This window comes from Panthera uncia, chromosome E3, assembly GCF_023721935.1.
Source record: "Panthera uncia isolate 11264 chromosome E3, Puncia_PCG_1.0, whole genome shotgun sequence".
In the NCBI taxonomy this organism is placed as follows: Eukaryota; Metazoa; Chordata; class Mammalia; order Carnivora; family Felidae; genus Panthera; species Panthera uncia.
The window spans coordinates 20,880,521-20,899,887 of record NC_064815.1 but is presented as its reverse complement, the minus strand read 5'-3'; positions in this window follow the sequence as shown (position 1 = coordinate 20,899,887).

The following is a 19,367-nucleotide window of genomic DNA, read 5'->3' as shown; positions in this document are numbered from 1 at the left end:
AGAAGAGGTGCCTGATAACGCCTATGGGGAAACACACCTTCTCGCTGCTGAAATATCAGATCGGAGGAGACATAAATCCCACCCATGGCCGCCATGCAGGGACCGATGAGGAGCCTTGGGAGGCCCTGAGGGGCCAGAGGAGACCTTGGGAAGAACCCTTGTACCTGTGCCCATGGAAGACGCAATGATTGAGACTGTGGGGGGCAAAAAGGCTGTGGGGACTGAGAGTGATAAGAAAGATAGGATTTCTGATAAATCCCCCTTGCTAGTTTACTAGGGCCGCCATAACAGGTTCCCACAGACGGGGTGGCTTAAGGAACAGAAATTTGTCTTCTCATGGTTCTGGAGGTTGGGAGTCTGAGACCAAGGTGTCTGCAGGGTTGGCTCCTTCTGAGTCCCCTCTCTTTGGCTTGTCTTCTCCCCCCGTCCTTCCCTGTGTGTACCTGTTCTATCTTTTCTCCTAAGGGGAGCCATGTTGGATTAGGCCCCACCCGAATGACCTCATTCCAACTTAATTATACCTATTTAAAGAGCTTATCTTCAAATACAATCCCATTCTGAGATATTCGGGGTCCAAACTTCAACATGTGAATTTTGGGGAGGGACACAATTTAGGTAACACCCTTTACCGCTAATGCTCTTTTGACAGTGCTCATTCTCAAGCCCTGAACACAACGGATCTATTATCACTGAATAGCACACGTGGTCTGGACCCGTCCCCAAAGCATCCCTCATTTGTTTCGTTGGCTTCTGATCACCGTTTCAGGGCCGCGGCAGACCCACAGTATCCTTCCAGGCTCTGCCTAAAAATGCAGCCTGAGTTAACAGCTCTCAGTAAGCTGGGAAATATTTGTGAATGAAATGTATCAAAACCTAGCAAACTAATTATTCATGCAGTGTCATATCGAATGATAACCTGTTGTCTCGCTTGTTTTTCCCGGAAGCCTATATAGATTTTTAAATTTTGGTCCAGCGGGAGGTAGATATTAATGATCTTTGGGAGAAAAAGTTAATAATTCAATATGATGCATCATGGCACTTCTGTACAAATGTGGATCTGTCAATGTTTCAAGAGGTTTAGGGAAGGAAGTGATGTGACATGTTCTTTTGCTCGTAGGTCCTCTGAAAAAGGCAAAGGAAGCCTAATCCATCAAGAAACCTGCTGGGGTTCTTTCTAAATTTTTCGAAGCATGAATACCCAATATAGATATCTTTATATTTTCCCTGTTGGGTTTCTAATTTTAAATAGGCATGAAGACTTGTTTCTTATATTGCTGGACCTATAAAATTTACGCTGAAGCTTGCTATTATACTCAAACATAAAATATCATACATTTTTTTTTTTATCTCACATGAAAAACCAAATTCATCGGAAACTTATGAATTCAAGGTTTCCTAAGAGCTTCTGATTCCTAAGGCTTTTTAAAAGATTATAGTTTTACTCCACATGCCTACAGAGGAGGTTTCGTATTATTCATAATAATGGCTAACATTCATAAAGTTTTTACTCCGGGCCAGGCACTCTGCTATGTATTTCACATGGCATCGTTTCATTGAATTCTAACCACATATTCCCAAAGCTTAGAGAGCTCGCATAGCTTGTCCAAAGTCACGTAACTAGAAAGTGTGGGAGCTGAGAGTCAAACCCAAGGCTGCTCGTCTCTACAGCCTGACTCTCCCAACTCCATGCCACACAACCTCCTGTAGGATGGGGAGCAGTGGGATCCAAGATGGCGGCTAGGAATCCCTACTCTGTCCGCAGATATCGACTGCGTGCACTATGGGGAGACTCTGTGCTAGATACTGTTTATACAAAAGTGGAAAAGAAATTGCCCTTGCTTTCCAGAAGCTCTGAGCCTAGAAGAGGAAGACAGCCACATACAGAGGAGACTGGCCCATGACATGTTAAATGACGTAGCAGGAACAGCCCAAAATATGTGAGCACAGAGGAATGTGCATCTCACTCTGCAGGGGAGGGGGCAGAAGTTTGCAAGAGGTCATTGACATTTGCTCTGCGGTTAGAGGTAGGAGTAGGAATTTGCTAGGCAGAGGAGGTGCCTTCTGAAAGATGGGGGACTAGGGTTCTGAAAGTGCCCTACTGTGGAGCAGCGAGAAGTTCAGAAGGGATGTTCAAGAACACCTCTGAGGGTACCAGCTTGGGATGTTTGGTGGATGGCTGAAATCAGGCAGAGAAAAAGAAAACAAGTCTAGTTGTGGAGTGTGGAATTTCTGAGGCTTGTGGTACTTTCAGGGAGAGATCAAGAAGAATAAGAATGGTAGGGGCACGGATTTGGGCATCATCAACAGATGGGATTGTGGGAGCCAAAGGAGTTGATAAGTCACCCAAGGCTGGGGGGCATGTAGAACAAGGGACAAGGATAGCAAAGGTGGAACCCTGGGCAAGAATGAAATCTAGGGGCAGTTAGAGATGGCAGAACTGGACAAGAAGACGGGGAAGACCATCATCCAAGAGGTAAGGGGCATACCAGCTTTGAGAGGCTTTGAGACCTAAGAATGGTCAACAGTGTTAGATGCTGCATAGACCACTGAGCAAGAGGTTGGGAATAGTCGACGGAGCAAAATGGTCCGGGTTGAAGAAGGAAGACAGTGTCTATGGGGAGACTTGAATATGTCAATGAGCCAAGGGATTGGAAATGGAGACCCTCGGGTTGAGGTGGTTAGCAAGCAGAGTAAGGTGAGGAACATGGGGACAGGGCTGAGACCTCTGCCATACAGAGAAGACAGTGCCTTGGAGGAGGTGAGAAACATGTATCTTAAAGTTAGGAGAGGGGCGCCTGGGTGGCTCAGTCGGTTGGGCGTCCGACTTTGGCTCAGGTCATGATCTCGCGGTCTGTGGGTTCGAGCCCCGCGTCAGGCTCCGTGCTGACAGCTCAGAGCCTGGAGCCTGCTTCAGATTCTGTGTCTCCCTCTCTCTCGGCCCCTAACCCACTCACATTCTGTTTCTGTCTCTCTCTCAAAAATAAATAAACATTAAAAAAAAAAAAAAAAAAAGGTAGGAGAGAAGGGTAGGTGTCTCCATGGAGACAGAAGGAAGGGAAGGAAGGAAGTCAAAGGAATTCTTGGGTTGTGACTTCTCTTGGCCCCCGGGGAAAATAGGGGAAAGTCACCCGTGAAGAGCTGGAGGAGGGCGGGACATGGAACAATTTTAATGGAACAATTATGGAGCCAGTGAAGATAGTAATAGCCCATGGAATGATGGGTCAGGGCCTGATCAGGGACTGGCGAGGGTGTCAGAAGCCATCTATAAATTTGTGGTCTTTTTTTTTTTTTTTAATTATTCATTTTTTTTTCTTCCAAAATTTAATTTAAGTTCTAGTTAGTTAACATGTAGTGTAATATCAGTTTCAGGAGAAGAATTCAGTGATTTGTCACTTACAAACAATGCCCAGGGCTCGTCCCAGCAAGTGCCCATCCCCCATCTAGCCCATCCCCCATCTAGCCCATCCCCCCCACCCACGTTCCTCCATCAACCTATAGATTTCTAGAAGTCTTAGGACCTGGAAATTCATGTAGTCTTCAGTCACACTTGGCCATTTTGGAGGAAGGTTTTTTTTAAAAAATAGGCAGTTGGATAGATCCCAACCTGAGGATTTCCACGCAGGGGTGGTGGGATGATGGGAGTGAACTGCACACATCCAGGCAACAGCACTCTGAAGTGTTTACCCGAAGGGTCAGGCTGGGTAGGGAAGCCAATGAAATCAGGGGAGGGCTGAAGGCTGGGAAAAATAAAAAATAGAAATATAAAAGAGATGAAAAAGGGGGGGGGGACGGGCAGGAAAAGAAGAGGAGTGGGGTTGCGGGTGCCTTATACGACTTCTGAGGAAGTGCTTTCTGAGTAATGGCAGGGGTCCAGCTAGAATCGAGGCAGGAGGTCAGGAGTACAGGATCTGCTTCCCTTTGCTATACCTCCTTTCCCCATTCACACCCGTGTCCCCCATGCTCACTTCTGGCCAGGTTTCTAGGCTTTTCTCCCCGCAGAAGACAGAGTTGGCAGTGGGAGGGGCCAGGGAAGTCTACTCCCCAGGGTGAGGCCCACACCCCACGTCACACGGACCTCATTGCCTGGGTCCTGGGCTCAGCCGGCAGAATCAGCCTGAGGGATAGATGGGTCACTACCCTCACCTTCTCCCATCCCCAGAGTTTGGGGAGTGTAGCTAGTGAAACGTGAGCTGGGTACACTGTATTTTTCTTTTCTTTTCTTTTCTTTTCTTTTCTTTTCTTTTCTTTTCTTTTCTCTTTTCTTCTCTTTTCTTTTTCTTTCCTTTCTTCTGTTCTCTTCTCTTGTTTCTCTTCTCTTCCTTTCCTTCCCTATTTCTTTTCTTTTCCTTTCCTTTCTTTTCTTTTCTTTTCCTTCCTTTTCTTTTTCTCTTCTCTTCTCTTCTCTTCTTTTTTCTTTTCTTTTCTTTCTTTTAACTAGAACATGGTGAGCTGATCCCTTTCTTCATCCTTCCGAGATCACTGGGATGGAAATCAGGAAGTACCTATTTATTGGCTAAAGGTGAGAAGCCAGGTAAACTCCCCCCTCCCCAAGCCTGCACTGGGTCACTCCTGATCATTCAGGAGGCCCCACATGCAGGGCCTGATTGGGATTCTGGGCACTGCACACACCGGGGCCGTCCTGTGGCCTGGCGGAAGGGAAGCAGGCCTGGATCACCAGCCCGTGACAGGACGTCGAAGGCACCGCACCTCACCGAGCTGCACCATCGATTAGTCCCTCCCAGCCCCGCATCTGCCAATAGCTCTCTCAGCAGCTTTGCGAATGCCTGACGTGCTTGTCAGGGGATGGGGAGTGTCAGCGACATCCCAGCACCGAATCAGTGAGGATCACCTACAGAATACTGAGCGTGACAAAGGACAGAGGGTCAGGGGAGACATACTAATTGCTTATGGCTGGGCAAAAGCCCCTGGCTGAGAGCATTAAGGGGATTTTTTTCTCTCTCTCTCTCCAAAGACTCTCACTGTGAAAGACACAGAAAGCAGGCCCTGGAGAAGCATTCACAGCTTCTCTGCTCAATGAGGCCGGATGTCTTTGCTGCATCAGAGCGGTCTGCGTGGCCAGGGCTGATCAAGGATGGAAAAATACTTCTGTCTCCCCTACCCTGAAGTCTGGATCACGGGGAAGCCGGACCGGTTTACATCCACACTGAGGCGTCCAGGTCAGACCTGTCCGGTTTCTTCCTGCTCTGTGATTCTGTGCCTAAAAGGTAACGTCGGCGACTCAATTGAACATGCAGTGTTGGGTTTTTCTTTTTCCGTGCACTCGAAAGTGCAAGGCAAGTAGCAAGTGCCATTCTCTCTCTCAGCGAGAGCCTTCGTTCCAAAGTATGACTTGGCTTCTTGGCAAGAGGCTCCAAAAATAAAGTAGTTAAAAGTGATGCCTTCAGGAACTTTTAGGACAGCAGAGCGTCTCCAGTCCAGGCTGCGACTGTTCTAAACACCATTGCTCTTTAAAAAAAAAAAAAAAAAAAAAAAAAATCCCTTACCCAAAAAAGCAAAGGCTCTCAGTTTCCTGACATTTCTTCGGTCTCTCCGAAACGCAAGCCTGCCAATGGTAGGAAATGACGGTGTGGCAAGTCGCCGAGAAGTTTCTCTTTCAAGGACACGCCGCCCGCCACTTCTGGTGGCTCTGGACTCCATCCTAGCTGGTTGACCCAGTTCGGCTGAGAATGTGATGCTAGAGAATTCTCCAGCCCTCCCCTTCCTGCTTGCACACAGGGGGACGGCCTCTGCTGTAGATGAGGTCGTATTCCTTAGAAAGCTTCACGGCGCGCTGGCCATCAGCAACGCCATACGTCCACGCGCGACCAACACTGGCGCTTGTCTGGGACCACAGAAGACAAACGAGCCTCTCCCCAAGCCTACAACTACCGCGAAACATTACAGCTTCTCGTGGAGTGCCCGAGAAGCGGCAATTACTGGTTAAAACCCATTTGAAGGTCCTATTATGTTGTCATGTAAAGCGGTCTTTTCCCCAGCGCGTGTTTATTGTTAAAGTCATACTCTAACAACATTAAGGTTATGAAAAACGGGAACAGTCCACTTCTAATACCTCCATCTGAACACAACTGCCATAAATAATAACACTGGAAGTACATTTCAGTAATAAGTCTTTGTCCACTTTTCTGGTTATTTCTTCCTCAGGTCATATTCCTAGAAGAGACATTATTGGCTCCAAGAGCCTGGACATTTTTAAAGATTATTGATACGTTTTGCCAGATGGCTTTCCAGAAATAGTGTTTTACTGCCTCATTGTTGTCTAATTTACATTGCTCAGAGTATTAATGAGCTGGAACACTTCAAATGTTTATTAACCATTTACGTATCTTTCTATGAATTTTTTGCTTACTTCCTCTGTCCCTATACCTTTTTTGTCAATTTGCATGGGCTTTTTCTTTTTTATTAAGACTCTCATATTTGTTGCCAAAATTTTCATTTGTCTCTTAATTTTACTGACATTTTGATATACAGAAATTCAACATTTTTATGTATTTATTTTATAATTTTTTGTTTACTTATTTTTAAAAACATTTTTTTAAATGTTTATTTTTGAGAGAGAGAGAGACAGAGACAGAGTGTGAGTGGGGCAGGGGCAGAGAGAGAGAGAGAGGGAGACACAGAATCTGAAGCAGGCTCCAGGCTCCGAGCTGTCAGCACAGAGCCCGACGCGGGACTCAAACCCATGAGCTGCAAGATCATGACCTGAGCTGAAGTTGGATGCTTAACCAACTGGGCAACGCAGGCACCCCTACTTATTTATTTTTGAGAGAGAGAGTGAGTGAGTGGGGAAGGAGCAGAGAGAGAGGGTGAGAGAGAATCCCAAGCAGGATCAACGCTGTTAGTACAGAGCCAAATGCGGGGCTTGAACCCACAAACTGTGAGATCATGACCTGAGCCAAAACCAAGAGTAGGACGCTTAACTGACCGAACCCCCCAGAAGCCCCCCCCAACATTTTTATGCATCTAAATTTATCCTACTCTCCCTCTTTAATTCCTGAATAATAATAATATCACTTATTGAGCACTTGTCATATGTTAGGCTACCTGTTAGAGGCTTTGAGCTTATTTTCTATTTGGTCTGTAGGTAAAGCACCAGAGATAGGTTACGATATACCCATTAGACCGATGAGCATATGATAATAATGAAATAAAATAATAATAATATAATAACAATAATGGCTGACAGTGAACAATTACCGTGCCCTGGGTGTTGTTATAGGTACTTTAAATGTACTATTAGCTCATTTAAGACTCTAAACACTCCCACAAGGTAAGAATGATTATCATTCTTGTTTTATAGAGGAGAAAACGGAGGACAAAGAAGTTAAGTAAATTGTCCAAGGATACACAGCAGGAAAGTGGCAGAATTAGCCGGTGATAAAGATACAGATCTCGGTCTGACTAAATCCACAGCCCAGATCTTTCTGCTTCTCTGTATTCCTTACCTATTCAATTGTAACACTTGGCTTGGTTTCTGTCATCCCATATTTAAGACCTCCATTTGTATGGCTCTCGTTTTCTTCTTTTTCTCATATCTTTTGTTGCCCGAATTATGTCTTCTGTTGCATGATATTTCATCTGTTACGTAGCTTTGGAAGATAAACATCTTCTATTTTATTCTGTGGGACCTCACAGTATCTGGGTTTTTGCTACTTAATGCCACACACCCCCCAGGCAAAGTACCATACAAATAATATATAAAAAACCATCAGGATGATGCTTTGAAGGGAGAGAACACTAATTTCTCTAACGTGAATTGTATATCTTGGTTTTATCCTTTTGTGTTGAAGGCTGTGGCTGTTTCCAGAAGTCATGCCTCTATATAATTGAAGTGAGTAGCTGGGACGTTCAGACCTTCTATAAATTTTCTTTAGCAGAAGCTCACGAGACCAGCAGGAAGGGGGGAGGCTGGAAAGAGTGTGGTGTGCCAGGGAAGAACAAAGAACAAATGTATGGAGCACGTTCCAGAGCAAAGGGCCAGCATTGACTTTAGGGTTTTAGATGGTGGGACGGTGCCATTGTCACGGGCAGCTTTGCACAAATGCATGCTCTAGAGCCTGCATGTGACAGAAGGTTTTCCTTCTTCTCGGAATGCCTACTACTTTCAAATTTTGTTCTCACGGGGAGCTCGGGGCAGGCAGGTAAGTTACTTGTGGATAACTTTTATCCCTTTGAGCTTTGCTTTGCTGGGGTGGTCTCTGAGTAGCCCTCACTCCAAGGATATTAAGCTCTCCGCCTAACGTGGGGGTCTCTGGAGTCTCCACCGGGTGATCAGCAAACACTCACCACTTGGGCTGGTTGGAACTCAAGAGTCCCCCAATTCTTATTCTGCTAAGTGAAGTAAGCCAGGCAGAGAAAGACAGATACCATATGTTTTCACTCCTATGTGGATCTTGAGAAACTTAACAGAAGACCATGGGGGAGGGGAAGGGAAAAAAAAGTTACAGAGAGAGAGGGAGGCAAACCATAAGAGATTCTTAAGGTCTGAGAACAAATGAAGGGTAGACGGGGGGTGGGGGAGAGCGGAAAGTGGGTGATGGGCATTGAGGAGGGCACTTGTTGGGATGAGCACTGGGTGTCGTATGGAAACCAACTTGACAATAAATTATATTAAAAAGGGAAGAAAGAACAGAAAAAAAGAGTCTCCCAATTCTGTGTGAGCTCTGGGACTTGTTGAGCTTGAAGACCCCAGTCATTCTTTGCTTATTTTGGTGCTGTGTGCATAGACTACCACTCAAGCAAAGAATCAAGGGGACCCCTGTGCAGATTTATGGTGCGCTTTTCTTCTTGCAAAGCTTCCTGCTTTCCAAAACTCTGCCTTGAATTTCCAGCTGCCTCAGCCTCCCTAAGTTTCAAGCTCTATCTCCTCAACACGGCGAGGCGGCCCTGTTGTGTTCCCTACTCACGTTTTCTCGAAGCAAAGCTGGACAACCATACGGCCACCTTGTCTGTTTCTCTTCCCCTGGGTTCAGGGTCCTGTCCTACCCATGGCCCCAAAGTCTGAAAACAGTCCGAAGCCTGAAAACAGTGTGTTCGGTTTTCTGGGTGTTTATGGTGGTGATGTGGTGGCGTCCAATCCTTATTACTCCCGTGTGGTTCCCACAAGCGTGAGAACGATCGAAACACCACAGCCTAATGTGCCTGATGAGCGAATGCCCCTGTGTGAATCTGCTGCTCCCTCGATTCGTCTGAGGGTACTCAGGCTTCTCTGGGCTGAGTGTTCATATGTTGTTTAAAAAGATGTATTTTTTCCCCACAATATGGCCCTCTCGGTTCAAGTCAATTACTTCATCTGGTGCTCATTCGAAAAGCAAAGATCTGTCCCAGCAGGAGGAAAAACTCCCTGGTTGGATTTACTGAAGGTCCCGCTGAGCCGATTTTCCAAGGGCCATTTTTACTCCACACAATTTTTACCTTGTGGGCTGACTTAACCCCCCCCCCCAACACCTCCCCCCTCCCCCCTGCCAAGACACAACTTCAAAATACTTAGATCCCCTTTCAGAGGTTGGGTGAACCTGCAGTTCTGCTTAGCAGCCATAGGGGTGAGGAGTTTTGCTTTCGGCTGAGGGCTGATGGCTTCTCTTCTCAACTGGAGTTCCAGAATGCTCTGCCACCAACCTTGCACTATTTATGAGTGCTCGTGTCCATTTTAACCCAGGCCTACTTCTACCTAATGACATGTTCATACCTATTAGTTTTCTTTAATGAGAGAATCTGGGTATTGTAAATCTGGGCGGGTTTGGTATTAAATTTTCACTCTTCCTCCTGCAGGGTAAGCCTTCGTTTGCTCATCTGTAAGTGGTGGTAATGATTCCCACCTTGTGGGGTAGTTGGGACAATTAAATGAGTTCACGCCCATTTAGTTTTCAACTCTCTGGCATGGCTTCTTAAATTCACCTCTCCACGGAAACTGCTTCCGTCAGAGTCACCGATGTCAATGTCTACCATGTCAAATTCAAAAGACCTCTCTGCTTCCCTTTTTTTTTTTTTAATTTTTTAAAGTTTACTTATTTATCTTGAGAGATCAAGAGAGAGAGAGTGAGCAGGGGAGGGGCAGAGAGACAGGGAGAGAGATAGAATCCCAAGCAGGCTCCACACCGTCAGCACAGAGCTCGACACGGGGCTCGAACCCACGAACCTTGAGATCATGACCTGAGCCAAAGCTGAGAGTTGGGCATTGAAGTGACTGAGCCACCCAGGTGCCCCTCTGCCTCTCATTTTACGCGATGACTTACTAATATTTGATATTGTAATCACTATCTTTTTTTTTCTTGAAACACTTAAAATATTTTTCATCATGTCCTATTTCTTCTCGTTCTCCCTCTGCCTCTCTTGGCCATTCCTTGGCTGGCTCATATCCTTCTACCACAACCTCCAAATCAGCGGTCTTCTCATTTGTATTAATTTTTATTTGACTCCATTTTAATTAAAAAAAAAAAAACTCATCCTCCAAAATTGTGGATGAATATGTCCTATAGCATACAAAATATTGGGGTGCAGTGGCATGTGTACATAATTTTAAATAAATGCGCACGTTGAGAGTATGGGCTAACCATGTTCCATGGATGGAAGTGAAGTCAGAAACGCTTTGGCGGGTACCACTGCCCCTAATGCTGGAGATCCTCAGGGTTGACCATGGAGCCTCTTCTCTTCTCTTCCACAATCTCTCTGAATGTTCATATCCATTTCCATTAATATGCCAATAACTTCTCAATTTACATGTCTATCCAGACCTCTCTTCTAAACCAGAACTCATGCATTCAGCTTCCTTCAACAATTTCCTATGTTTTTTACATACTTCTCTGACCAAAGAGTCCCCAAACTAAACTCTTGATTTTCTCACTTAAATGTACCTTTCTTCCAGGCTTTTCCCTCTTTTTTTTTTTTTTTTAATTTTTTAACCTTTATTTATTTTTGAGAGAGAGAGACAGAGCATGAACGGGGGAAGGTCAGAGAGAGAGGGAGACACAGAATCCGAAGCAGGCTCCAGGCTCTGAGCTGTCAGCACAGAGCCCGACACGGGGCTCGAACTCACGGACTGCGAGATCATGACCTGAGCCGAAGTCGGCTGCTTAACCGACTGAGCCACCCAGGCGCCCCCAGGCTTTTCCCTCTTGATGTCATATCCATATATGTTAGCTAATTCCTTGAGCACACCAAGCTGTTGGGTTGCCCTTGCCCTCAATCCTGTCACTCCCCCCAGAATTCTGATCTCTGCCTGCCTACTTCCTAGTCATTTTTTAGGAGTCAGCTGAAAGGTCACTTCCCTAGAGAAATTTAATCCGTCTTTTCCTTTCCAGCGTCTCTACCCCTTTCTTACTTGTTCTCTGATTTTCTTTTGGCAAGTGAGCCGTCTTGATGGGGCAGGGTGTCAAGGTGTCCAATTTCCCCCATTCATTCCCACCAGCCCTCTAAGGAGTTATCACATGACCCCAGCTAAGCCAGTAAGTTGAATTTTGCTCCGATAGATCCAAGGGAGTAAAATCGTGGGAACATATTTCTTCTGAGGGTGATGCCTGAGTAAGTCTGCCTGTTGGCTCCTGCTTCCAGATCCCTGAACTCCCGTGGTTTCTGTCCTTCCCAAGGTTAACTTGTCCCGTGTTAATTTTGATTCTCTGGGCTACTCTATCTCCTTTGAGCAAATAGGAATCAAGGGATTTATTTAAGGAATAAATAAAAATTCCTTATTTTTGTGTCAGGTAACGCCTCTTTCTGTTATTTACTTGCACAGAAGCTGAGCTGATGTGCATCCCAATCTAAAGTAGGCCCCACCTGGTTTTCTATCTTATACGACACCCGTAATAATTTCCTAGGGTGGCAGTAACCAAGTCTCCCAACCTGGGTGCCTTAAAACAACAGAAGTTTACTATCTCACAGATTATGTGGCCATCTTGCCTCTCTCCGTCTCTGTCTTCAGAGAGAGGCATTCTCCTCTCTGTGTCTCTCTCCTTTTCTTATGAGGATACCAGTCACATCGGATTAAAAGCTGACCCTCCACCAATATGACCTCATCTTAAACTAGCTAATTACATTTGCAATGACTTTATTTCCAAACAAGGTCCATTCTGAGGTACTAGGGGCTAGCATTTCAACATAATTTCAGGGGGTCCTCGCTTCTGCAGCACAAGTGGGAACAGCATAATTTTGGGGGGACACAATTCAATCTAGTGCCCTATTTTTTTTCTTTTGTGGTGCTTTCATTGTTTGCAATTACATTTTTACTTGTGAGCCTACTTGTTTAAATCTTGTCTGCCCTGTTAGTCCCTGAGGGCATAGACTGGGTCAGTTTGGTCACCACTCTCAACCCCGAGCCTAGCTCAGTCCCTGGTTGAACAATGATGTCAAATAGAACAACTAGCTAACGCCCGGCACATCAAAGACTCCAAGAAATGATCATTCTTTTTGATTCTTTACGGAACTACTGGAAAGTTCTACACTGTAAGTGTTTTACCAGAATCTACTGTATTCTGTGTATCCAAGGACAGGAAAGAGGATGGAGGTAAAATCTCCAAGAGGTATGTGTGTTCTTCTTTAAATATTAAGAGTCATGTGTAGCTGAAGAATGGAATAGCCCTGCCTGGCCCCAGGTGTCTCTCAGGGGGCCATGAGCTTCCAAGTACGAATAAAAAGGCCCCCTCTATGACATTGTGGAGCACAGGGAGCCCTCGAGCTGTCTGAAAGAGTGTCTGCATCCCTGCCAGTGTTCATCCTTTACCTGGGCCATCCATTTCCCACTGGCAGGGCTTTCGCTGTCTGGCTCGGGCATGGAATATGAATCAGGCAATCCCTGGTATCCAGAATTAATCATTTCTCCTTCAAATGGATTGTGTACCCCCAGAGCATTGAGTTGGGCCAGAAGCTCGGGAGTCTGTTGTCTAAAATGATTTTCCAACTTGGCAAAAATGTTTCAGCTGGGAAGGGGGAAGAGCTGAGTTAAGGACAGATTATTAAAGCTTTGGGATAAGAACAATTATTGTGTAGAGTTGAGGTGAGATCCGACCGCTCACCGGTAGAAGGATGGCCAGGCCGTAGTGGGAAGGGTGGCAGGACCGATCAGGATGGGGGATCATGAATCTGCAGTGGCCTTTATCTGAGGGTGGTCTAAGTTTTCTAGCAGGGCTCAGTCACCTGAGACCCAGAATGTGGATTTCACTCGGGGGTGGGTTTTGTTGGAGGGGAGTTGTGGCGGAGGTGGGGGTAAGTGATTTGAGACTGGAAGTCTCCACAGGGCAAAAGAAAGGGGGGGGGAATCCCTGAAAGGGGGTGAGGTTATAGTGTAGAGCATTAGCGTTTCGGATTTCAGAAGTGCAGGTATGCCGAGTGAAAGGGAGAGATCCATTGCAGATGGCTGAAATGGAGTAGAGGTGGAAGTCACTGGAATTGAAGAGGTCAAAGGCCCGGGAGGTGAGGGCAGCAGTGGCCTACTCTCCTTCCTCCACACCTACATCTCCAGGCCGTGCCAGGCAGGCTTTGGGCCCACCAGTCGATGGAAACTATTCTCATCAAGGTCAACGATAACCACCCACTGCCAAATGTCTACTCCTCTTCGTATCCCACCTGTTGGCGGCATTTAAGAAGTTGACCAATCCCTCTTCCTTGAAATGTCTCTTTACTCGGTGCTTGTGTGAGTACCGAGTGGCTGCATCTCTCCCAGCCACCCACTGGCCACTCCTTGTCTGTCTTTCGGACCGTCTGATGTGGACGTTTCCAGACTCCATCCCCGCACCTCTTCTCTACACTTGCCCCAGATGTTCCTTCCCACCACCATGGTTTAAATGCTGTCCCCACCCTGATGTCTCCCAGTGTACATCCTTGGTCTCTGCCTTGCTCTTGAACCCTCGGTGCCTGGATCCAAACACTTGCTTGATGTTTCCAGTTAGGTGCCTAATTGGCAGTTCAACTTTAACATGCCCAAACTAGATGATTCCCCCCCTGACTAAACTTCCACCCCCACTGGTCCTCAGCTTAGATGCTGGTGACTCCATCCTTCTGGTTCCTTAGGCCTGCTGCACGATGCCTCGCTTCTCTGTCTTCTTGTTTTCATCCATGGAACAGAGTGAATAGTGGTGCCTACTATACAAACCTCTTACAAAAAAATTAATTGAATTATTGCATTTAAAACACTTATTATTGTGCCCCAACTCATAGAAAATGCTCAATAGTTGTTACCTGTTGTTCCTATTAATGTATATATGCAAAACCCTGACTCTGCATTGCCTGCGGTTAACTGACAATGAGCTCTTGAGAATGTAACTGACCTAAAGTGGAGCTGTTCTTGCTTAAAACCCATTAAGTCTGGCTTAACAAGAAAGAGCTCACGTAGGCACGTAAGACTGGGGGAGGTAAGGAATTCCTTATTGCTATTTTAAATTTTGCTTTGGCCGCCAAAACATCTGCATAAAAATGAATATTACATCTGGATAAAAATGAACATCTCTGCTTTCAGACATGCTGAGCCCATGAGGCCAAGCGTCTGGTCTTTGGCAAACCTTGGGCAAACCCATTCCCCCAGGGAAGCCTGTGCATGTCTGGGGGCCCAGCAGGCTTTTGTGACGCAGGGCCCAGGCTGCAGGGTAAGATTGGGCGGTGGGGAGAGCTCCCTGGCAAAGCTTTGTTCCAGGTTCCAGGAATTTAAATAAATTCTGTTTTCAATGACTGCGCCTTTTCTAGCAAACAGATGTTTAACATCACCTAGCCGAAATATGACAATAATCAGTTGAAGTTTCCAGGCAGCCAAGAGGGAAAGGAAGGAACCATCCACCTCTCCTGGGGTGTGACTACAGGTTTTGCTTGCTGGGATCCTGCACCTTCTTTTTCCCCTCCCCCAACCTCCTTGGCATATTCTTCTGTGAGAGAAGATGTGATTTCAAGCCCCCACAGTTCTTCTTTCACAGTCGCCATCTTGGTCACCCAGGCCTCTTGCACATGGATCTGGAGTTGGGGGAAGTCGTCTTCCATCTTGCTGTGCCTGGAGAACACCCCTCTTTGTGTGCGAAGACCGTCCTCTTCCACCAAGATGCGGCACTGGATAGGATGCCTTCAAAAGAGTGAGAAGGGGGAACTGCTCTCCTGGGCAATCCAATCAGCAGCCTCATCCCGAGGGGTCAGTGGGATGCTCCCAGCCAGGTTCCCTTCACCTCCAGGATGATATTTACAGCAGCTCGGAGGAGTAGGCTTTAAATTAAAAAAAGAAAAAGAAAAAGAAAAGAGAAGAAAGAAAGAAAGAAAGCCAATAAACCAAGGGATGCTAAATTTAAACTGTTCAGGGGAAATCAAATATAGAATCTTGAGAGAGAATAAAAACAAATAAATGAAGAGATTAACCTCCCTGGAGACTCTGTTACCGGTTTCTCTGACTGCCTTAAGTGACAATTTTTATGGTTCTGAGTATTCTTGCCCCCAAAGCTCTTGTCATCTAAGTGGAAGGGGCACAGAGACGGTTGGAGAAAGGGAGAAGGAAGGAGGCTACGTCTAGGCACGTGTCTATACATCCCCACCACGAAATGAACCCGCCACCCAGCATGCGTGTATTTCGTGGGCACCACCTCTGAGAATGTACCGGCTTCATTTGCAACTTCCCACCAAATCTGTAATTAAATACTTGGTATTTATGCCCACAGCCTGACAGAGGACTGGGCATCAGTTTTCTTATTTCCCATGAATTCTCCCCAAGACTTAGGGAAGGACGTGGGAGAGAGGGGACGTCTACGGCAGAACCTGTGACAAATTAGTCACTGGAATTTTCTGGCCAACAGAAGATAGAGAAGAATTTGTGAAGAAACATCAAAGGGAGTAAAAAGAGAAGGCACAAAGAAAGAAGAAGAAAGGAAAAAGGAGAGAAGGGATATTATGTCACAAAAGAATAAAAAGAATACATGGTGGGCAAGAGAACTCTGTCCCCAAAGCCAACGAAAGGTTCGAGAAGCAGGAGTGAAAGGGCTGAGAATTCAAAAGAGAATTACCCCCTTTCAAAGCAGTCCCCTTGAAAGTTGCGTCCCTTCCCTGGAACTATTTTGACACGAGCCTAAAAATATCACAAACCTAGAAAAATGTCTATATAATTTGGACAGTCACCCTTTTCCTAGAAGCCAAGCTTAATAATACGAAATATGAAATAGTTTTGTGTGCACACACATGCATCGCATCGAGTGGTTCTCAGCCCTCTTTGAGCTTTAGAATTACCTGGGGAGTTCATGAAAAAAAAAAAATTACCTGTGCCCGGATCTCCACCGAAACCCTGCTGTGGAGCTCCAGTAGGGCCGTTGGTGGTTGCTGTTGTGGTTGTTTGTTTATTTGTTGTAAAGCTCCCTGGGGGACTCCAATTTCAAAGCGCCGTCAGATTGGATGACCACTGATGGGGGTCTTTGCTTGCCGGGGGCCCTCACGCTGTTCAGGATTAACTCAAGTCTCATTCCCTTCGAAAGGTTGCCTTGACATTCTATCCGATCTCCTCCCTCTCCCCAGATTCTTTCTCTGTTTTTCTGTTTCCCTTTCCTCGAGGTTTGCCATTTCTTTCTTTCTTTCTCCTTGTCTTCTTTTTCTCTAAGAGGATCGTATGTTGTTATTTCTTTTTGGTCTCGAATTTGGAGGGCCCCTGCTCAGTGGAGGGGGTAGGAGGTGGGAGGGCAGGTGAGGGGGTGATGGGTAATCGGTTGTTAAGACTATAGCCCGGAGAAGGCCACAGAGAAAGTTCTCTTGGCTTCTGTGGCCTCCCCTATTTTCAGCAGCAGCACTCAGGGCCTCCTACGCTCCAGGTTTACGGTGTTTCCATGACCCCCCCCACCCTGGGACAGCTGCTTGGGTCACTGCTCACCCATTTAGGGGACGTTACAAGAATTCCTCAGGCTTTGTAACTCGCAGCTCACCTTCTGGGTTAGAAGCTGCACTGAAACCTGCTCACCAGAATCCTCTGCCAGCTACCACTTTTCAAAGCGTAAGCCAGGACCTCTTGGGCCCTGGGGACTTTGGAAGCTGTCTCTCCCGCTGCAACTTTTTCTCTTTAGCTCGTTTTGTTAGCTTGGGGAAGAGGAAGAGTCACTGCTTGACTCCAGCATCTTTTATCAGGAAGTCAGCAAAAAAGTTTTCAGTAGCATATAATAAAATGCTAATATTATGGTGTTCAATCAAAAAAACCCCAGTGATCGGTTTTGATAGTGACTAGAGTTAATATAAAAAATGTGGGCAGAAACACAACACAATGATAACAGCAATGGAACTCTCATGGAGGGATTATGAAAGAGGTTAATTTAAAACTCTTCAGCAGGGGCGCCTGGGTGGCTCAGTCGGTTGAGCGTCCGACTTCGGCTCAGGTCACGATCTCAAGGTCCGTGAGTTCGAGCCCCGCGTCGGGCTCTGGGCTGATGGCTCAGAGCCTGGAGCCTGCTTCTGATTCTGTGTCTCCCTCTCTCTCTGCCCCTCCCCCATTCATGCTCTGTCTCTCTCTGTCTCAAAAATAAACATTAAAAAAAAATTAAAAAAAAAATAAAACTCTTCAGCAACTTCTTAACTTCTCCACAACATTCTTACTTCGTTTTTACAGTGATAAAAGTGCTGTAAAAACCTCAACACACAGCACTCCTCTTTGGAGACGGAACGCCTTATTGCATAATTCTGCCCCTGCTCGGAGAGTTAACCCTCCTTCTTTGGAATTGTCCTCATTCCGTGGTCTCTTCTATGACTGTCCTAGTTGGGGCTTATCTTCATCCAAAGCCTTGGGCCAGTTTGGTGAATCAATGAGTGATCAGGCTGGGAAATCCCACTTTACCCCACTGATGGTTGAAAAGTGTGGCTGAGTGGTTGGCTTCGAGTCTCCTCACAGGGAAGAGCTTCCAGATGCTTTGCACGCTGACAACAGCTAATGTGTCTCAAGTGCGTGCCCTCTGCCAGGCACTGTCCCAAGCGCTTTACATGTTTGAGCATACTTAATACACAAGGCAGCCACATACATTTGGAGTGATTTCAGTCCCAATGATGTAGAGGAGAAAATCAAGGGTAAACAACTCGCTCAAGATCCTTCAACAGGTGGCCGAGCTTGAATCTAAACTCTTGGGCCCAGACTCTCAACCACTGTTCTGTACTAACCCTTGCAGCAAGATGACAGCATCATTGGAAAGAAAGCAATGTCCTGAGGAGAGACCTTGAAGAGGGCAGCAGAAGACTTGTATGGGTGTGATAGATCTGATGTCATTGGTTCCAAGGCTGCCAGATTAACTGTAGATGGTGTATGAATGAGTGGGGGAACAGAGTGGTGGAGTGTTATTCATATTGGGTCCCGACCTGTCCCCAAGAGCAGGGACCCCTGACTAGTGTCAGCCAGAGAGCCTGGTACCTACCAAAGAAGGCACTTCAGGACTCATTCAGCATCCACATGAAGACCCTCACCTGCCATCCTGCCTTGGGAGGGGAAATTGGTCAGACGGGACAGCATTCAGGGCACCGTCTCATTTTTTCCCTTAGGACTCATTACCTCGCAAGCATGCACCTGCACACGCCCCTTTTCCTGGGTGCTAATAGGCGCATTTAGAACTTTAGAAGCAAAGGCAGGGCTCCAGTGCTTCCGGTCAGGGCTGATGTATGGCCCGCCTCCCTTCTCTCTCCCTATCATCTTCCCTCTTCTCTTTATCCTTTGCTGGCATTCCTCCCGCCCTCCTTCTTCCTTCACTCACCCTCCTTTGAACTGTGTTCCTAATCGTTGGAGAGGTCAGAGATGACTTTGAGATTCTGTCAAAGATATCTACCCTCTCCCCACAAAACACGCAGGCGCGCGCACACACACACACACACACACACTCTCACATATGTGTGTGTGTGTGTGTGTGTAGTTTTCCCATGGACCAGTCATGAGCCTCTCAGAGCCTTCAGAGATCCCTCTCTGTAGGTGGGATTCTTCCTTCTTCCTTTCCACTCCAACTGCAGGACAGAGCATGGTCTTCACGTCTAATGTCCTGTCGGTCAACCAGGGAGTGAGCGTGCCAGCTCCCACCTCCCCGCCCCCCTCAGGCCTTTCTTGTGACCCCGAGGTTGAAAGCATGGACCCCATGGGCAGGTCACCTGGGTAAAAATTCTGGGTCTTTTCTTCAGGTATCCGCCCTTGATCAATTTTCTTCACTAGCAAAGGGAGAATAACTTTAACTCCCTTATAGGGACTTATTATGATTACTTGCATTAATAAATATAAAAACCCTGAGAATGATGCCTGGCAGGGAGTAATGATGTAACTATTTGACAGTTTTATTGAGTGCTAGGTGAAAGAGGGAACAGAATGGGCCTTTGTTTAGAAGACTCCAGGTAGCTTCCTCCTCTCTCCTCCCCTCCTGTTTACTAGGGGATAGTAGAACCCGGTAAGAACA